Here is a 13964-nt window from a genome sequence, read left to right as displayed (position 1 = left end):
TCTAGATAAGATTACGACGGCATTTGCGTTTGACTGATTAGGACCGGCTTGTTGCCTAATTAAAGGATGCGACCGTCATCACAAGTATTTTCCAAAATGTCCACGGAGAAGTCGCGGTTTTCCGTTTCCGCCACCGCTCGATACGCCACTGGTGGCCCCGTTCGGGCTCGATTATAATAAAACTGCATAATAAAATTGCAAATGTAGTTTGGTGTATTGTGCATCGTTAAGGCACCCGTACAATTTTTTTTTATTCGACAAACAATTACTATTCGGAAGTTTAAAAAAAAAAACTCCAAACGAACCGTTAAAAATTTATATTTGTGACATATACACAGCGTTTCTGAAATATTTAAATATAATTAACACATTTTTATCTACAAAACTTGAATGATTTTATTTTTAAGCGCCAAAACTTTGTAAAAACTTATTTTAAATAATGACAAGCTACTCGTTTAATTTGGAATTGTTTTAACTTACATTTTTCTTCGTTTTCATTTTTACCTCAACGAGAATTAATAAAAAATCTCAAAATCAACAGTTCTTAAATTTTAACCAGTAAAATAGTTAATGTTTTTTAAATGAAATCTTAATTGAAGTTTAATTTTGACATTTATACGTTTGATGATAATTTATGGACCATGAATTACACGGATTGTATCTAATAAATACTCTAATCAACAAATAATTTTGATTTTATTGTGACAATTATATCAGAAAAACTAAAGAAACATGTGCTAAATGTTTTTGTCTTTTGTGCAAAAATGCATTTCTAAAATGTTCGCAGATACGAAAACGTGACGTTTTTATAAAAAACTAAATTATTATACATAAATAGTCCCACAATGAAAATTTGTTTTTCAATTAAATTGGAAAATCTTTGAAGAATAAAAATAAAAGTTTACTAAGTTTTTCTTATTTGTCAGAGTAATAATTCACTTAAGAATTATTTAGTAGACAAAAAATTAGTCCTTTCTACAATATCGACAGACCGAAATAATCTTAAAATGAAGATTGGGTTCTAAATTTATTCACCAAAATTATTCACCATTAGATATTATGTAAATCTTTTCTTATTTTTGTTTAAAAATATATTTTTAAACTTTTAGAGCTACTCAATAAACGTTTTATATCCTAAACCATGAGAAAATTGGTTTCTATATTTTTTTTGACATTTTTTGAAAAAATAACTGCCGTGACGAAATCCAAAAAAAAAAAAAAATTCATTTTTTGGCGTATTTAAAATTTTAAATTAGATTAATTCCCACATGCGTGTTCAGCCAATCACAGCGGTTGCTTTCATCCAATCAAAAATGTTAATCGCGATAAAAACGTCCTACTACTCTGTCATCTGTCAAAAGTGATTAAAATTGCATGCTACTCCTGTCAGATTCTCAAATTGTTTTTAATAATTGTGTTTTTAATAACTGTATTATAAATAAATAATTACCTAACGTTAAAGCTTGTATTCTGGAATTAATCTTGCCAAAATTAACACGATCTAATTTTTTATATCTGATAAATTTCCCAATTTTCACTTAAACATTTTTGCTTCAGACAATTTTACTCGTTGATATTTGGACATTTTATTCAAAGGTTAAACAAACCCTCGAGCTAAAGCTCTCGGGCCTAACTAAAATAAAAATGCCCAGATTCAACTCGTAAAATTGTCCAAGCAAAAAGTTTTCGTAAAATTGAAAAATTTATCCGATAAAAAAAAATTAGGTCTTGTTATTTTACCTTCGACAAAATCTTGAATTCATTGTTTTTTTACAAAGGGGTAATAGCAGTACTAACCAAAATAGGAGTAGTTCAACAAAAATATTTTTTACATTGTCCTTTTTCTGTTTAAAAACGCATTTTAACATTTTTCAAAAGAACAAAAAATTATATTTCTTGGATATTGAATTGGCTTTTTTTTGCAAAATCTCTTAGAAATATTAAAACATTACTGAGTAAAACAAATGAAATATGTACATTGAAAAATTAAGTATTTGCGTATATATTTTTTTTAATTTATACCATAAAAAAAAGAGTACTTAAAATACTTACCTAGCTGAACTCTTCTAATTTTTCGAAATATTCCAAAATTGCTGAGTACATATATTTTTTAATTAAGTAATACAAAAAAAATTCGTTTGTGATTTAAGCCGTGACACCGAAGTACTATTTGTAAACCAACATTTTTCTTACGTCAAAATATAAAAATAATGTTTTACGTATTTCTCTTACTATTGACAATAGTATATTTCAAACCAAGGTAAGAAAGTGGTTTCTTGCAGACCGCAGGCAAAGATTATAAACCGAGTCGTAGACGAGGTTTGTAAGTGCCTAAGGTCTGCAAGGACACTTTCTTAACAAGGTTTGAATACAATTTTTTTCCCTACCGGCACAACTTTGTTGAAAAAAGTCAATAAAGATGGTTATATTCGTGATTAAAACGAAAATTTTGAAAATTGAATAGTAGGCTGTGTTATTTGTTTAATTAACTTGTCATCGCATTTGAAGATTTGAGGTTTGTTCGAAAATTTGATATAAACAGGGTAAAGTAATCTACCTACCTAGCTTATCTGTTTATTTTCCAGATTATATGATTGACCTACCAACTTACTTCATTGAATTGGCTTTCATTTATCAATAACTTATTTCACTTTTGACACTTTTGACATTTGTATTTTGGTACAGTTTTACCATAAACATTTCATGATTAACTTTCTTACCTTAGCGAGAAAGTTGAATTTTCTCACCTCAAATGAGGTATCCACAGCCTACATTTCTAACCGGTAGGGAGAAAAAATATTTTTCAAAAATTTTCAAGGCTATTGAAATTTGGTGCTCTTCTAGACCGTTTCCAAAATGAAATTGTGACCAAGAAATATAAACATTTCCGACTCCCCAAAATATTTTAAAAAATTTTAAAACGAGTTAAAAAAGACGTTTCTACAAAAATTGCAATTTTTGATTTTGACCTCTACTTTTAAAACAAAATTATCAAACATTTTTAAGCTGTACATTGCATGTTTTTTTAATAAACTGTGATGTTACTTTGCTAATTGAGTGGCAAATTTATAAAAAAAAAAAATATATGTATCTTGTAGGAAACAAATTATACAAATATTAGTGTCTACTAATTCAAAAATTGGGTGTAAAAAGATTTTTTTTTCTTTAAATGGTCATGACATTACCTTTTGGCTATGGACCAAGTAAATTGTCCTTAGAGATAATTTCTACTTTTGATAGAATGAGTATTTTGAAACTTAACGAAATTTTTGAAAAACGAACGTGACAAGTACTTTTTTTAAAAAATCGTTCCACCTTTGACGTTCTTCACATCGAAAAAGTCCAATTCCGAAAAAGTTTTAACCTCGAGCCACTTATGATTTTTGTTCGGTCACGTCATGAAGAAATGAAGAAACGTATCGTTTTGCGGGATGCTGCACCGGCAATGCAAAATGTCCGTCCCAAGACCGGTTTTACGTAAGAAATGGAAATGTCAAACTGTCGATCCGTCACTCCTGATTCCCGTCACGTGATCACGTGTCAAACTCGCCTCATAAACACCACCGCCTCGTGCGACCGCCTCCTCGTGTGCGCCTCCCATCCATCATCCCCGACGGTTGAACCATCAACAACCGTCGTCAAAATGTCAAAGTCTCAACTGTTGCTCGACGAAACAATCAACGGCACGAACAATTTTATGGAAATTAGGATGATTATTTTGGGCACTGTTCGCTTGCACCGACTCGTGACCGTCAATAATCGCCTAAGAAAGATCCAAATCGACCGTAACTAGTCGAAAAATCGACTCTGCCAATTTTTATTGCCGTCCGCCGAAATTGGGGTACGCCGCCCCCGCCCGGAAAAATCCGCCGTGTGTGGAATTATATCGATTCCGTGATCTATGATCGGAGTTGGCAATTTTTAATTGTCGCCGCCTATGCTAATGAGGGCTCCCTCGGCCTCCCTTCCAATTTACCCCAAAAAATCATTACATTCTTCGCGGGTAGAGGTTATTGCGTTGCGCATGAACATTTTAATTCTCATAGAATAAATATACAGTTGTGTGAATCAGCTATTTTTCCCGTTTCGTTTCGCCGGGCCATATTTTATTGATTTTATAATCAATACCGCAATAAAACCTGCAATGTTTTCATCTTTATTTCCAGCATCCCTGTTTGTATCCGCACTCCCCTAACCCCTCCGTCTGTTTACTTCTACCTGAACCTACCCCTGTAGTTAGGGAAAAAACACCACGCGACTTATTTTAATACGTCTCCTCCGACGCACAAATACGCCCCTGCACGGGGAGGAATCCTAGAACTAGACCGTTCCCACTTTCCTTATCGCTCTCCCAACAATAAATATTTGGATTAATTCATTTTTTTATCGCTGATAAAAATTTTGTGTCGACGATGCAACGTTTAGTCTAGGAGATAAGGACGCGATTAGGACAAATTCCCCCTTTGCATATTACACCTCCGCTGCTCTCCACCGGAGAGGACCTCCCCAAGAATGTTATAGACAAATCGATAGATGAGGTTTAAAAACGTGACGTCTTGAACTGGAAACGTCGCGGTTTCCGGGAGTTGTCCGCGTCAGGAATCCCGGAGCGCCACCGGAAAAATTACAACAACACGGAAAACAACACGCTAGGCACCGGAACGGGACCATTTTACAAAAATTAACAACGCTCACTCTCTTCTCGCTACTTTTACAACTAACCACGAAAACATCTGGCCTATGCCCAACCTACTTATCTATTCGCACAAGTACGATAAAACGAATTTCTTGAATGGTAACAACGCTACAAGAATTTCTTCAAAATCTTCAGTCACTGCCTAGGCGCGTGCCGAAATATGGTAATCGCCACAAAATCGCGCACTCGTTATCTTTTTTTTTATAATTTCAGGTTAATCAGATCGTTGTGCTTACATTTTTTGATTGGGTCACGCAGAGATAGTGACGTTAGTAGAAATGATAGATGAATTTATTGTCGATGAATATTGGAGATAACAATTCTTTTGGAATTTGCAAAAGCGTGGCACGTTATCTGTCAATTTCGGAATCGAGATGTTTCGCTAACTGGACACTCATCTTCAAGATGATGAGTCATGCAAACAATAAACTTTGAGGAGTGTTGTGCCAGTCATCTACTAGATTTATACCTTTTGCAACCACACTTGAGATCAGATCGAACGGTATCAAGTGCATCCAGAAAAATAGAAAAAACGAAAAATTACCAAAAATATTTTTTTTACTCGGCGGATTTGCGCACTCGCTTGGCTCGTGCAACAAATTTTCCTTCTCGTAAAAGAAAGTACTTTACTCACTTGTTACTTAAATAACTCTTCTTGCTTGTTGAATTTGAAAATCCCAAATAATTGAAGGTTGCAGTAAGATAATTATTATGCAAAATAAAACAATCATTTGATGCTTTAAGGGTCACAATCAGATAGGATAATTACGTACTTTGTGAAATCTCATAGTTTATTTTTCAAAAAAGTGCGATAAAATTCGCTACGAGTCAACATAAAATCAATTAATGTGAATTTAATCTGTTAATCGCACTATTCAGTCGTGATTTCGATAATACAAATTTAACGAGACTGTTTTGTATTCTATGCCAAAAGAATGTTTTGTATGATGTGGGTCAGAAGAACTCGATGTTCTGTCCACAATTACAGAAAAAAAAACATGATTTTCAAAACAAATAATATTTCCATGGGATATTAAAAATATATTCGTATTTGTTGTCGAAGAAGTTTGTGTTTGTTTTTCTTGTTAATCGAGGCGAAGATTTATATCTTTGGATTAATTTGTCGCCGTTAGAAGAAATAACAATTTCTATTATTAAGACGGTGACGATTATAGAATATGTAAAACACGCCACTACAATAAAGAAACAGACGTTGAAGTGAATCATTTATGGTTTAAGATAACACTACTCGTCTGTGATTACGAAATTTGCAATTTTAATTAGTTCGTGGAATCAAACGGTTTTCGTTATCGTCTTTGTGCTCGTGAGAAGTGAAATGGATTTTTTTCCATTTATGCAGTGGTGAACTGTATCGTTTAGTAAAGTGGTACTTTACAGCATAGTAGTCATTACCGCACAGCGACGAATTTTGCGTAAAAAATATTTTTAACAAATAAATATCGAATACACAACACAAAGTACATTTGGAACAGTGTAAAGTTTGAATTTCCCGATGTTTGAAACGAATGACATTTGACATTTGTTTATGTTTAATCTCCACATGATTGAACATGTTTGTTTTCAGCAAAGGGTGCTCTTAAATATTTGTTTCGAGAATGGGAATCGTTAGTTATTCCGTTTTTAATGTAAAACATTGCAAAGAAAGAAAAAAACAGAACGATTTTTACACTTTAAAAAAGCAAAACAATTGATGGTTTCCAACGCCTTCCCAGCCCAGGATTTCATTTGAACGCCCGATATTTTCTAATTTATTTTCTAAGAGCAAATCGAATATGTATTCAAATTTTCTGACAGAACGAACACATTTGGAAAATATTTTTGTTTTGTATATGTATTTATGTTACTGCACCACGCTTTTATATATTTGTAATTTTCATATATTCTGACATTTAATATCACTGTACTACATATACAAATTAAATGATTTAGATTTTCATATAAATTACCAAAAAATAGTAGATATTCGCTAGGCGTTAGAAAAGTGCTTTTATTGAAACTTTTCCAAACTTGTTGCGAAATATGCTATTATTGAGTGGTTTACAAAAATTAATAATGCGAATATGTATAGGAAGTCCTGAAAATGTTGTGAATGCAACACAACAATGAAGAATCTTCTAAGAAGAAAATGAAACAATTTCCGAATGGTCTAAAATTAGCTTTATTGTTGACAGTTATAATATTTGTTTGAAATGCAAAATTGTAATTTAAAATACACAAAAGTAAAATTAAAAGTGGTTCCTTTAAGATTGGAGAAAATATAAATGGAAGTTATATTTGTTCAGCATTCTTTAAAAATAAAATTCTCAAATTTTGAATGAATCATCTGCATTTTTCTACTGCAAACAGGTTTTTTCATTAAGCTTTTCAATTGGATAATTTTTATGTGAATAATTAAGCGTTTAATTATTTTTAGTGGAAACTTGATTATTATCGTTTTGCAAAGCATTCTATGATGATTTTTGGAAAGCTTTGAGATTTATACCGGTTTTGATTATTTCGAAAATATTATAACTCGATTAATTTGAATAGAAATCCTACACCATTACAAAATGTTTAAATTGAAAAACGTTTATATGTAAATGCAATTTAATCCATTTTTTCACCTTTAGCACTATATTCTCTTTTAATATGATTTGAAATGTTATCTGTCTATTATTATTACATATGGGGGTCTTCAGATTTGTATCTATTTACTTTTAAACGTTAGATAAAAATAATAAAAGCTTAAATGAATTTTATATACTAGGACAAAACGAATGGTGATTTTAAACAAATAAAGTAGCATATAAGTCACTAGTGATCTAAAAACCATATAAGTCACTAGCGATGTAAAAACCACTTAAAAACAACAAGATACATAATTACTGCTTCGTTTATACCATTAGTAATTCCTTTGTCTTGTATTCAGTGATTAAACAGACTTAATTCCTTTTTGTAAGCATCTCTAGATTTCTTCGAAGGTAAAAATAATAAGACCTAATTTTTTTATCAGATACATTTTTCAGTTTTACGAAACTTTCAACCTTTCAAAGGTTAAACCCTCGAGCTAAAGCTCTCGGGTCTAACCAGAATAAAAATACCCAAATTCAACTCGTAAAATTGTCAAAAGCAAAAATGTCTTAAGTGAAAATTAGGAAATTTATGAGATATTAAAAATTAGGTCGTGTTATTTTTGGCAAGATTAATTCCGATTACAAACTTTAACGTTACGTAATTATTTATTTATAATAGTTATTAAAAACACAATTACTAAAAACAAATTGAGAATCTGACGGAAGTAGAATGCAATTTTAATCACTTTTGACAGGAGTAGTAGGACGTTTTTATCGCGATAAACATTTTTGATTGGATGAAAGCAAGCGCTCTGATTGGCTGAACACACGTTTGATATGGGAATTAATCAGTATTAAATTCGAACATGCTACTTTAGCTGCTTCTTGAATCTCAGCAGGAACATCACATTTTCTTCCATTGAAATGAAATAATTTTGTGACGGATTTTTGCTTTTGTTTAAACACAATTTTTTGCTACAATCGCATCGTCGATCAAATTAATTTGTCAAATAAAAATGTCACAATTGTCGTCATTTTTCAACGATATTCTGGAGGTGTTGGATAAAGTTAAATATGGCACACGTGTGTTACCCTCTAGAAGTCACTTGAAAAAACTAAACCACTCGTTTTCAACCCGTGGTTTACCTGATTTTTCGCGTGACTTATATGCCTTGTAACACACTAGTGCCATAAATAACTATTTTTGCATTGTAAAATTTTTGAAACTACAATATTCTCGTATCTTATCTAAGTGTGATTATTTTACTGAAGGTTACATTAAAATGCATAATTTTTTAAATTTTCCCTGTTCGAATCCACAAAAAATAACAGTAGAAATTCGTACTTATTTGTTTATTTATTTTTAATTGTCCAAGACTCAATAATACAAACTGATATTTATTAATATTTTATTGAAACTGAATTTGTATCAGTGTGAAAGTTGTAACAAAAAATATGGATTAAGCTTTATCAGTGAGAGCTTTTTAGTATTAATTCTAAATTAATCCGTTGTTTACGGTCTTAAGTAATGAATTACATTCCTAAAGTTCTCCGTTATGCAATTCATATTAAATAAATCTTAAATGTAATGCATTTTTTTTTAATTTCCTCTGTTGTAAAAGAGATATCAGATTTAAATCGGTCCAAGTCTTATGTTTTTTGAAATTTTAATTCACAATCGCCTAGTTCCCAAAAATTCGTATTTAATTCTGAACTTTGAAAAAGTTTTGAGAGATTATTCTGAAAAAAGAATTGCACGACGTTAGTTTTTGTAGATTTATAATAATCGTTCACTTGATAAAAAACGATCGAACTGATTTTTTTCTTAGTGCATCAACTAAAAACCCATTTGGAGAAATCTTAACTTCTCCAGTGATAGCAACGCTAGCCGATACTCATTCTAATTAAAAATAAACATGACACCCAAGTAATCCTGTCTAGATTAGATTGCTTGTTTTTTTCGTATGATGCAGTTCGTACACAACAAACACTAACAAAGAAAACATTAGTGTGCATCTTGATCGTATACAATAACTAAAACAGAAGCAGTTGGACGGACAAATTACGAGCGTTAAATATAAACAAAATGTGTTTTTTTTTTGCTGCAATTAAGAGGTCAAATTGGGAGAAGATGCAAATGATCCCTAGCTTTAATTATTTTATTTTTAAAAATGCGATAAAAAGTGTCCGATAACCTGTAACTTCTCTAAAATTTCTATTGGGAAAAGGTCTTCACCGCACCTATGCGATATGCGATAACTTAATCGATCCTGCCTACTATCCGTTATCATTATTTTTTAAACGTACCGCAAAGGTATAACGTGAAGATTATTGTCTTATAGATAAGTCTATTCTATTTGATATAAGCCATGAAAATATAGTAACATTGTGATTTAACACTCGTGAAATTGTCTAATTAAAAGTGTCGTCGCCGATTAAATAATAATTATGCGGTCCCTCCCCCTGAAGCCGACCCGTGAAATCGCACCGCACCGAGGGCACAATATTTAAAACAAACAGATCCACCTCTGGCGAGTCCTGGCAGGTGCTCCTTCTTGCATCTGCAGTATCATTCTCTCTGTCGATGGATTATTTTGTGTAAATTGTGCATCAACCTGTAAAATTGATTGATTTTGATCGTCTCGTCGCCCGCTTGATCCATGCCTTATAGCTGAGCCCACATTTAATGAAATAATTATGCAAGTGTGTTACAATTACCACGAAAAGATTTATGTTCTTTTGTACTATTAGATTAGAAAATCAATTTCCAATTTTCGAGTTTAATAACACGTCTAGCGATACGCTGCTCGGCATAGAAACCGCCACCTCCTTCCCGAAAAAATCCTCGGCCACCATTGCGTAACAATGGACACACCGATAATCCAGTCCGGTGGAGTCTCGAGGTTATAAATTTCAGGGCCGGTCGGTTTCGCAGGAAGGGACACTGAAAACTGCATCGTGACGTTTAGGAAATTTTTCGATGTCTCCATTCCGTGCTCATTAATGTTGCAGCAGGACGATTAATCGACTCATCTTTTCCACTGTGTATCAAACGACAACGCTGCATCCAACCAAATGAACCTTTAAATTCTTGATGTTGTTTGTTTTTTCCAAAGAGAAGAGCGCGACGCCCCCTTCAAAATTGTTTGGCAAATTTCAATATTGAATACTACGCGAGATGGCGGAGCGTTTGTGTGGAAGAATGAGAGCTCGCGAAGAGAAATTTTCTACTTAATTATTTATTTTTAGGCCGATTTATTATGAACAGGATGTTTCGTCAAGATTTCACGCTCCTAATTGCCCAATTACCAATTTCAAATTGACATTTTTCGCCCAGAACTAACATTTTCAACGAGTCGCGACTATCCGAAAACTCGAAAATGGCGCCGCAGCCATTATGAAAAATTAATTAAGCCAAATTTGTATACAGGTGTCCTGCTAGCAGGAAACGGGAGTCGTAAAAACCAACGGAATACTCGCTAATTATTAAAAATATTTTCATTTGCTGCAGAATAATTGGGGCCGCGTTGCTTCCAGCTCTTCTGGCAATTATTTTCGAATCAGACTCGGGTCTTCATCAGCCCCACCAAAAACACCAAAACGATTTGACTGACTTTGCATTTTTCGATTTTTCAAAACGATATAGTTAAAGACAGTTTGGGACTATTTTTCTTTTGTGACAAAAATGGTAAAAAAACACCGATAGAGTCCACAATTTCTGATTTTGAACCAATCACTCTGAAAGACAGAAATTTCAGGCTCGTTGCAACAATCAATAATTCCCCAATATTCCCAAAGTTTGGTAATTAATTAGGGATCGATGAAGACTCGTTAACTGAAAAATGGTTACAATTATCGTCGATTATGGGAGCCATTAAGGCGGGCCCACACGCACGGCGCCTCCAGAAGACGTTTTTCCATTTTTGACGGCTTCAATTTTGTGGTGACTCGTTTTATTTGAAAATTTTGGCATTCGAGAGGAATTTTTATCGCGGTTCTGTGTAATGGGAGCATTATGGGTTCCAGCTTATCGCAACCACGTCTTGCCTGGATGTAATTCGACCCAGCAACTGCCTCCAGATGAATTTTATACTTGTCGAATAAAAATTCCGTGGAAAATGATCGAGACGATGGTGTCGTGATTAATCAGGCGTGTGAATCTACCACGGGACGGAAGAAGTCAAGGGTGAGCTCACCCTGCAGACACGCAAAACTGTCACACTCCAGTCGAGAAAATTAGTTCTTCCAACAATCAACAGATTGTATCATCTGTGCTAATTATTTGCGCTATTTTTGTTTAAAATTGTGTTTACATCGTAAAAATGTTTTAGAAATCATGTAAACACCACTCAGCGGTCACGTGATAGTTTCGAGAAATCGCTCGAAAATCGAGTGGGCCGCGAGGGATTTGGAAAAACGCGATCACTGTGTATACCGAGGGGGTGATTATTTTTCGTTGCGAAAATTATTTTCCCGAATGAATCGAAGAAGTTGAATGGAGCGATACGATAAGGAGATCTTTGCCAAAAAATTCTATTTCTATTTGTGCGGTTTTATCTCCTCGAGAAAAAAAACCCACTTAAAGCGATAACAGAAAACTAATCATTTTTTTTTTATCGAGAAAAAATAAATTAATCTCGAAACTAACGATCTTTATCGGTCACCGAAATGCAATAAATGTTAGAAATTTCGCCACCTATTTTTATCTGCAATCGCAATAATAAAATAAAAACATTGATAAGGATTTGGATAGCCTCAAGCTGACCTTATCTATCCTGCAGATTGGTGGGTTTTAGCCCGGCCTTGGAATCGCGCAACATATGGACGGGGTTTCCGGGCCAACCCCCGAATAATTTTTGTAAATGTGTAAAAGTCGTGGGGCGAGATTCGATTTTAATGGTGGGATTTTGGCGCGAGCGATTTTTGGGGGTTTCGATCGGTGCGTAAAAATTGTGGAGGGTGCGTCGACGAAAAGTGGTAAAATGTGAAAAATAAAATAAAAACTTACGTGGGATAAAATAAAAAAAGAACGGAAACGGTAGGTGTCAGAGCGTGGCGGTCATCTTCAGGGGTGCACCAGGTGTCGGAGCGCCAAGTCCATCACCATCAAGACAGCACTCACTAGCGTCTAACCCGCCAGATAGTCTAGCAATACTCTAACATCACAATGATGGTCTCAAGTCCCAAAACCCCTAAACTTGCAGGACCACTTTTTATTTGGTTGGCAAATTCATAGCTACCTGTACATTGCAGAGGGGAGGGGCGGAGTGTTGTGCAGGGAGTTTGCATGGTCATACCCCCCTTTCATAGCACGGAGAGCTTGCAGTACAGTTATGCGAAAATCAAGATTTGCAACTCGGACTCACTTCTTTGGCTCCTTCTTCGCAGTTTGCACATCCGAAATTTTGGCGATTTTTACCCCACGCCGACGGCCCACCTCGCCGGACGACCTCCTTGTCTCGCTCGACGGCAAACGGGGGGCGATGCGCTCCACCTCGTCCGTCATTAGCGCATTTTGTTGCTATTTTCCGACGACTTTTTACTCCTTTTGTCCCGACGTGCAACGCGCTCGGACAAGGTGCAGGAAGGGCCGCCCGGATCGGGGCATACGTCCCGGACCGGAGGCGCTTCCGGAAAAACCCCGACCGCCGATTCTTCCTGCTTCCATTCATGCCCGCCGAGGAACAACCCTCGCGCTGCACGCCCGGAGCCCGCTACACGGTGGCCCACAACAATTCCACCTCTCCCCCTCGACTCTCGCCCAAATTTCGTGCAAAACCCCACTTCCCGTACACATACACAGCGGCCCATAATATTCTCTGACTGGCCCCCGACTCTCGTCCCAGTTCCCGTATACACACGGTGACCCAGAATATTCTCTGGCCCCTGACTCTCGTCCAAATTTCGCACAAAACTCCAATTCTCGTATATACAGTGTGATTCATAAATATTTTAACCAGTGGCAGATTCCGGTCTCAAAAGGCTCTTGACAATAAAATTTTGAGTCATACGTCAAAAATTGGCAAAAATTTTTCACTATTAGTAAATGTCATTCTTCGCTAAATTATTCCACTTTACGTCCAATGTATAACAAATGTCATAATAGAAGCTAAGAGAAAATATTGATTGGTATTATAAAGTTCGCTTTAGTTTCATTTTGACAACAATGCCTGACAGTTTGTTTCAACGCAAAATATTTTCATTTATTTGCAGTACCACCGGTTAAAGTTTGTATGATACTATATGAATCACCCTGTATACACAGTGGCCCAGAATATTCTCTGGCAGGCCCCCGACTCTCCTCCAAATTTCGTGTAAAAGCCCCAGTTCCCGTATACATACACGGTGACGCAGAATATTCTCTGAACCCCGACTATTTTCGAAAATTTTCCAAAATTTTTCCGCACACTCGATTCTTCTCCGATCGATTCCACGTTTTTCTTTCACAAGACATTTGACTTGCTGTCAATTTACTTCACCCAGTTCCTGTATACACAGTGGCCAAAAATATTTTTTAACTCCGCACTAGCCCTCAATTCTTTTCGAAAATTTTCTAAAATTTTATCGTACTCACCCTCGATTCCTCTTCGATCGATTCGTCGTTTTTCTTTCACCAAGACATTTGACTTGCTGTCAATTTGACTCATTCAAATTTCACCCAGTTCCCGTATACACAGTGGCCAAAAATATTTTTT

General features: G+C 34.9%; 1 protein-coding gene across 1 annotated transcript in view; it reads right to left on the bottom strand.

Annotated features, from left to right (window-relative positions):
- The window catches only part of br (broad-complex core protein), a 38701-nt gene extending 26253 nt beyond the window's left edge, over positions 1–12448 (bottom strand). The window contains exon 1 of the mRNA XM_069059026.1: positions 12278–12448. The gene's annotated coding sequence lies outside the window, so the exon portion shown is untranslated. The remainder of the gene's footprint in view (positions 1–12277) is intronic.
- Between the last annotated feature and the right edge of the window lie 1516 nt (positions 12449–13964).

Source organism: Tenebrio molitor, chromosome 9, assembly GCF_963966145.1.
Source record: "Tenebrio molitor chromosome 9, icTenMoli1.1, whole genome shotgun sequence".
NCBI classification, from domain to species: Eukaryota; Metazoa; Arthropoda; class Insecta; order Coleoptera; family Tenebrionidae; genus Tenebrio; species Tenebrio molitor.
Note: the sequence above shows the minus strand (reverse complement) of the source record. Positions and strands in the feature narration are given on the sequence as shown.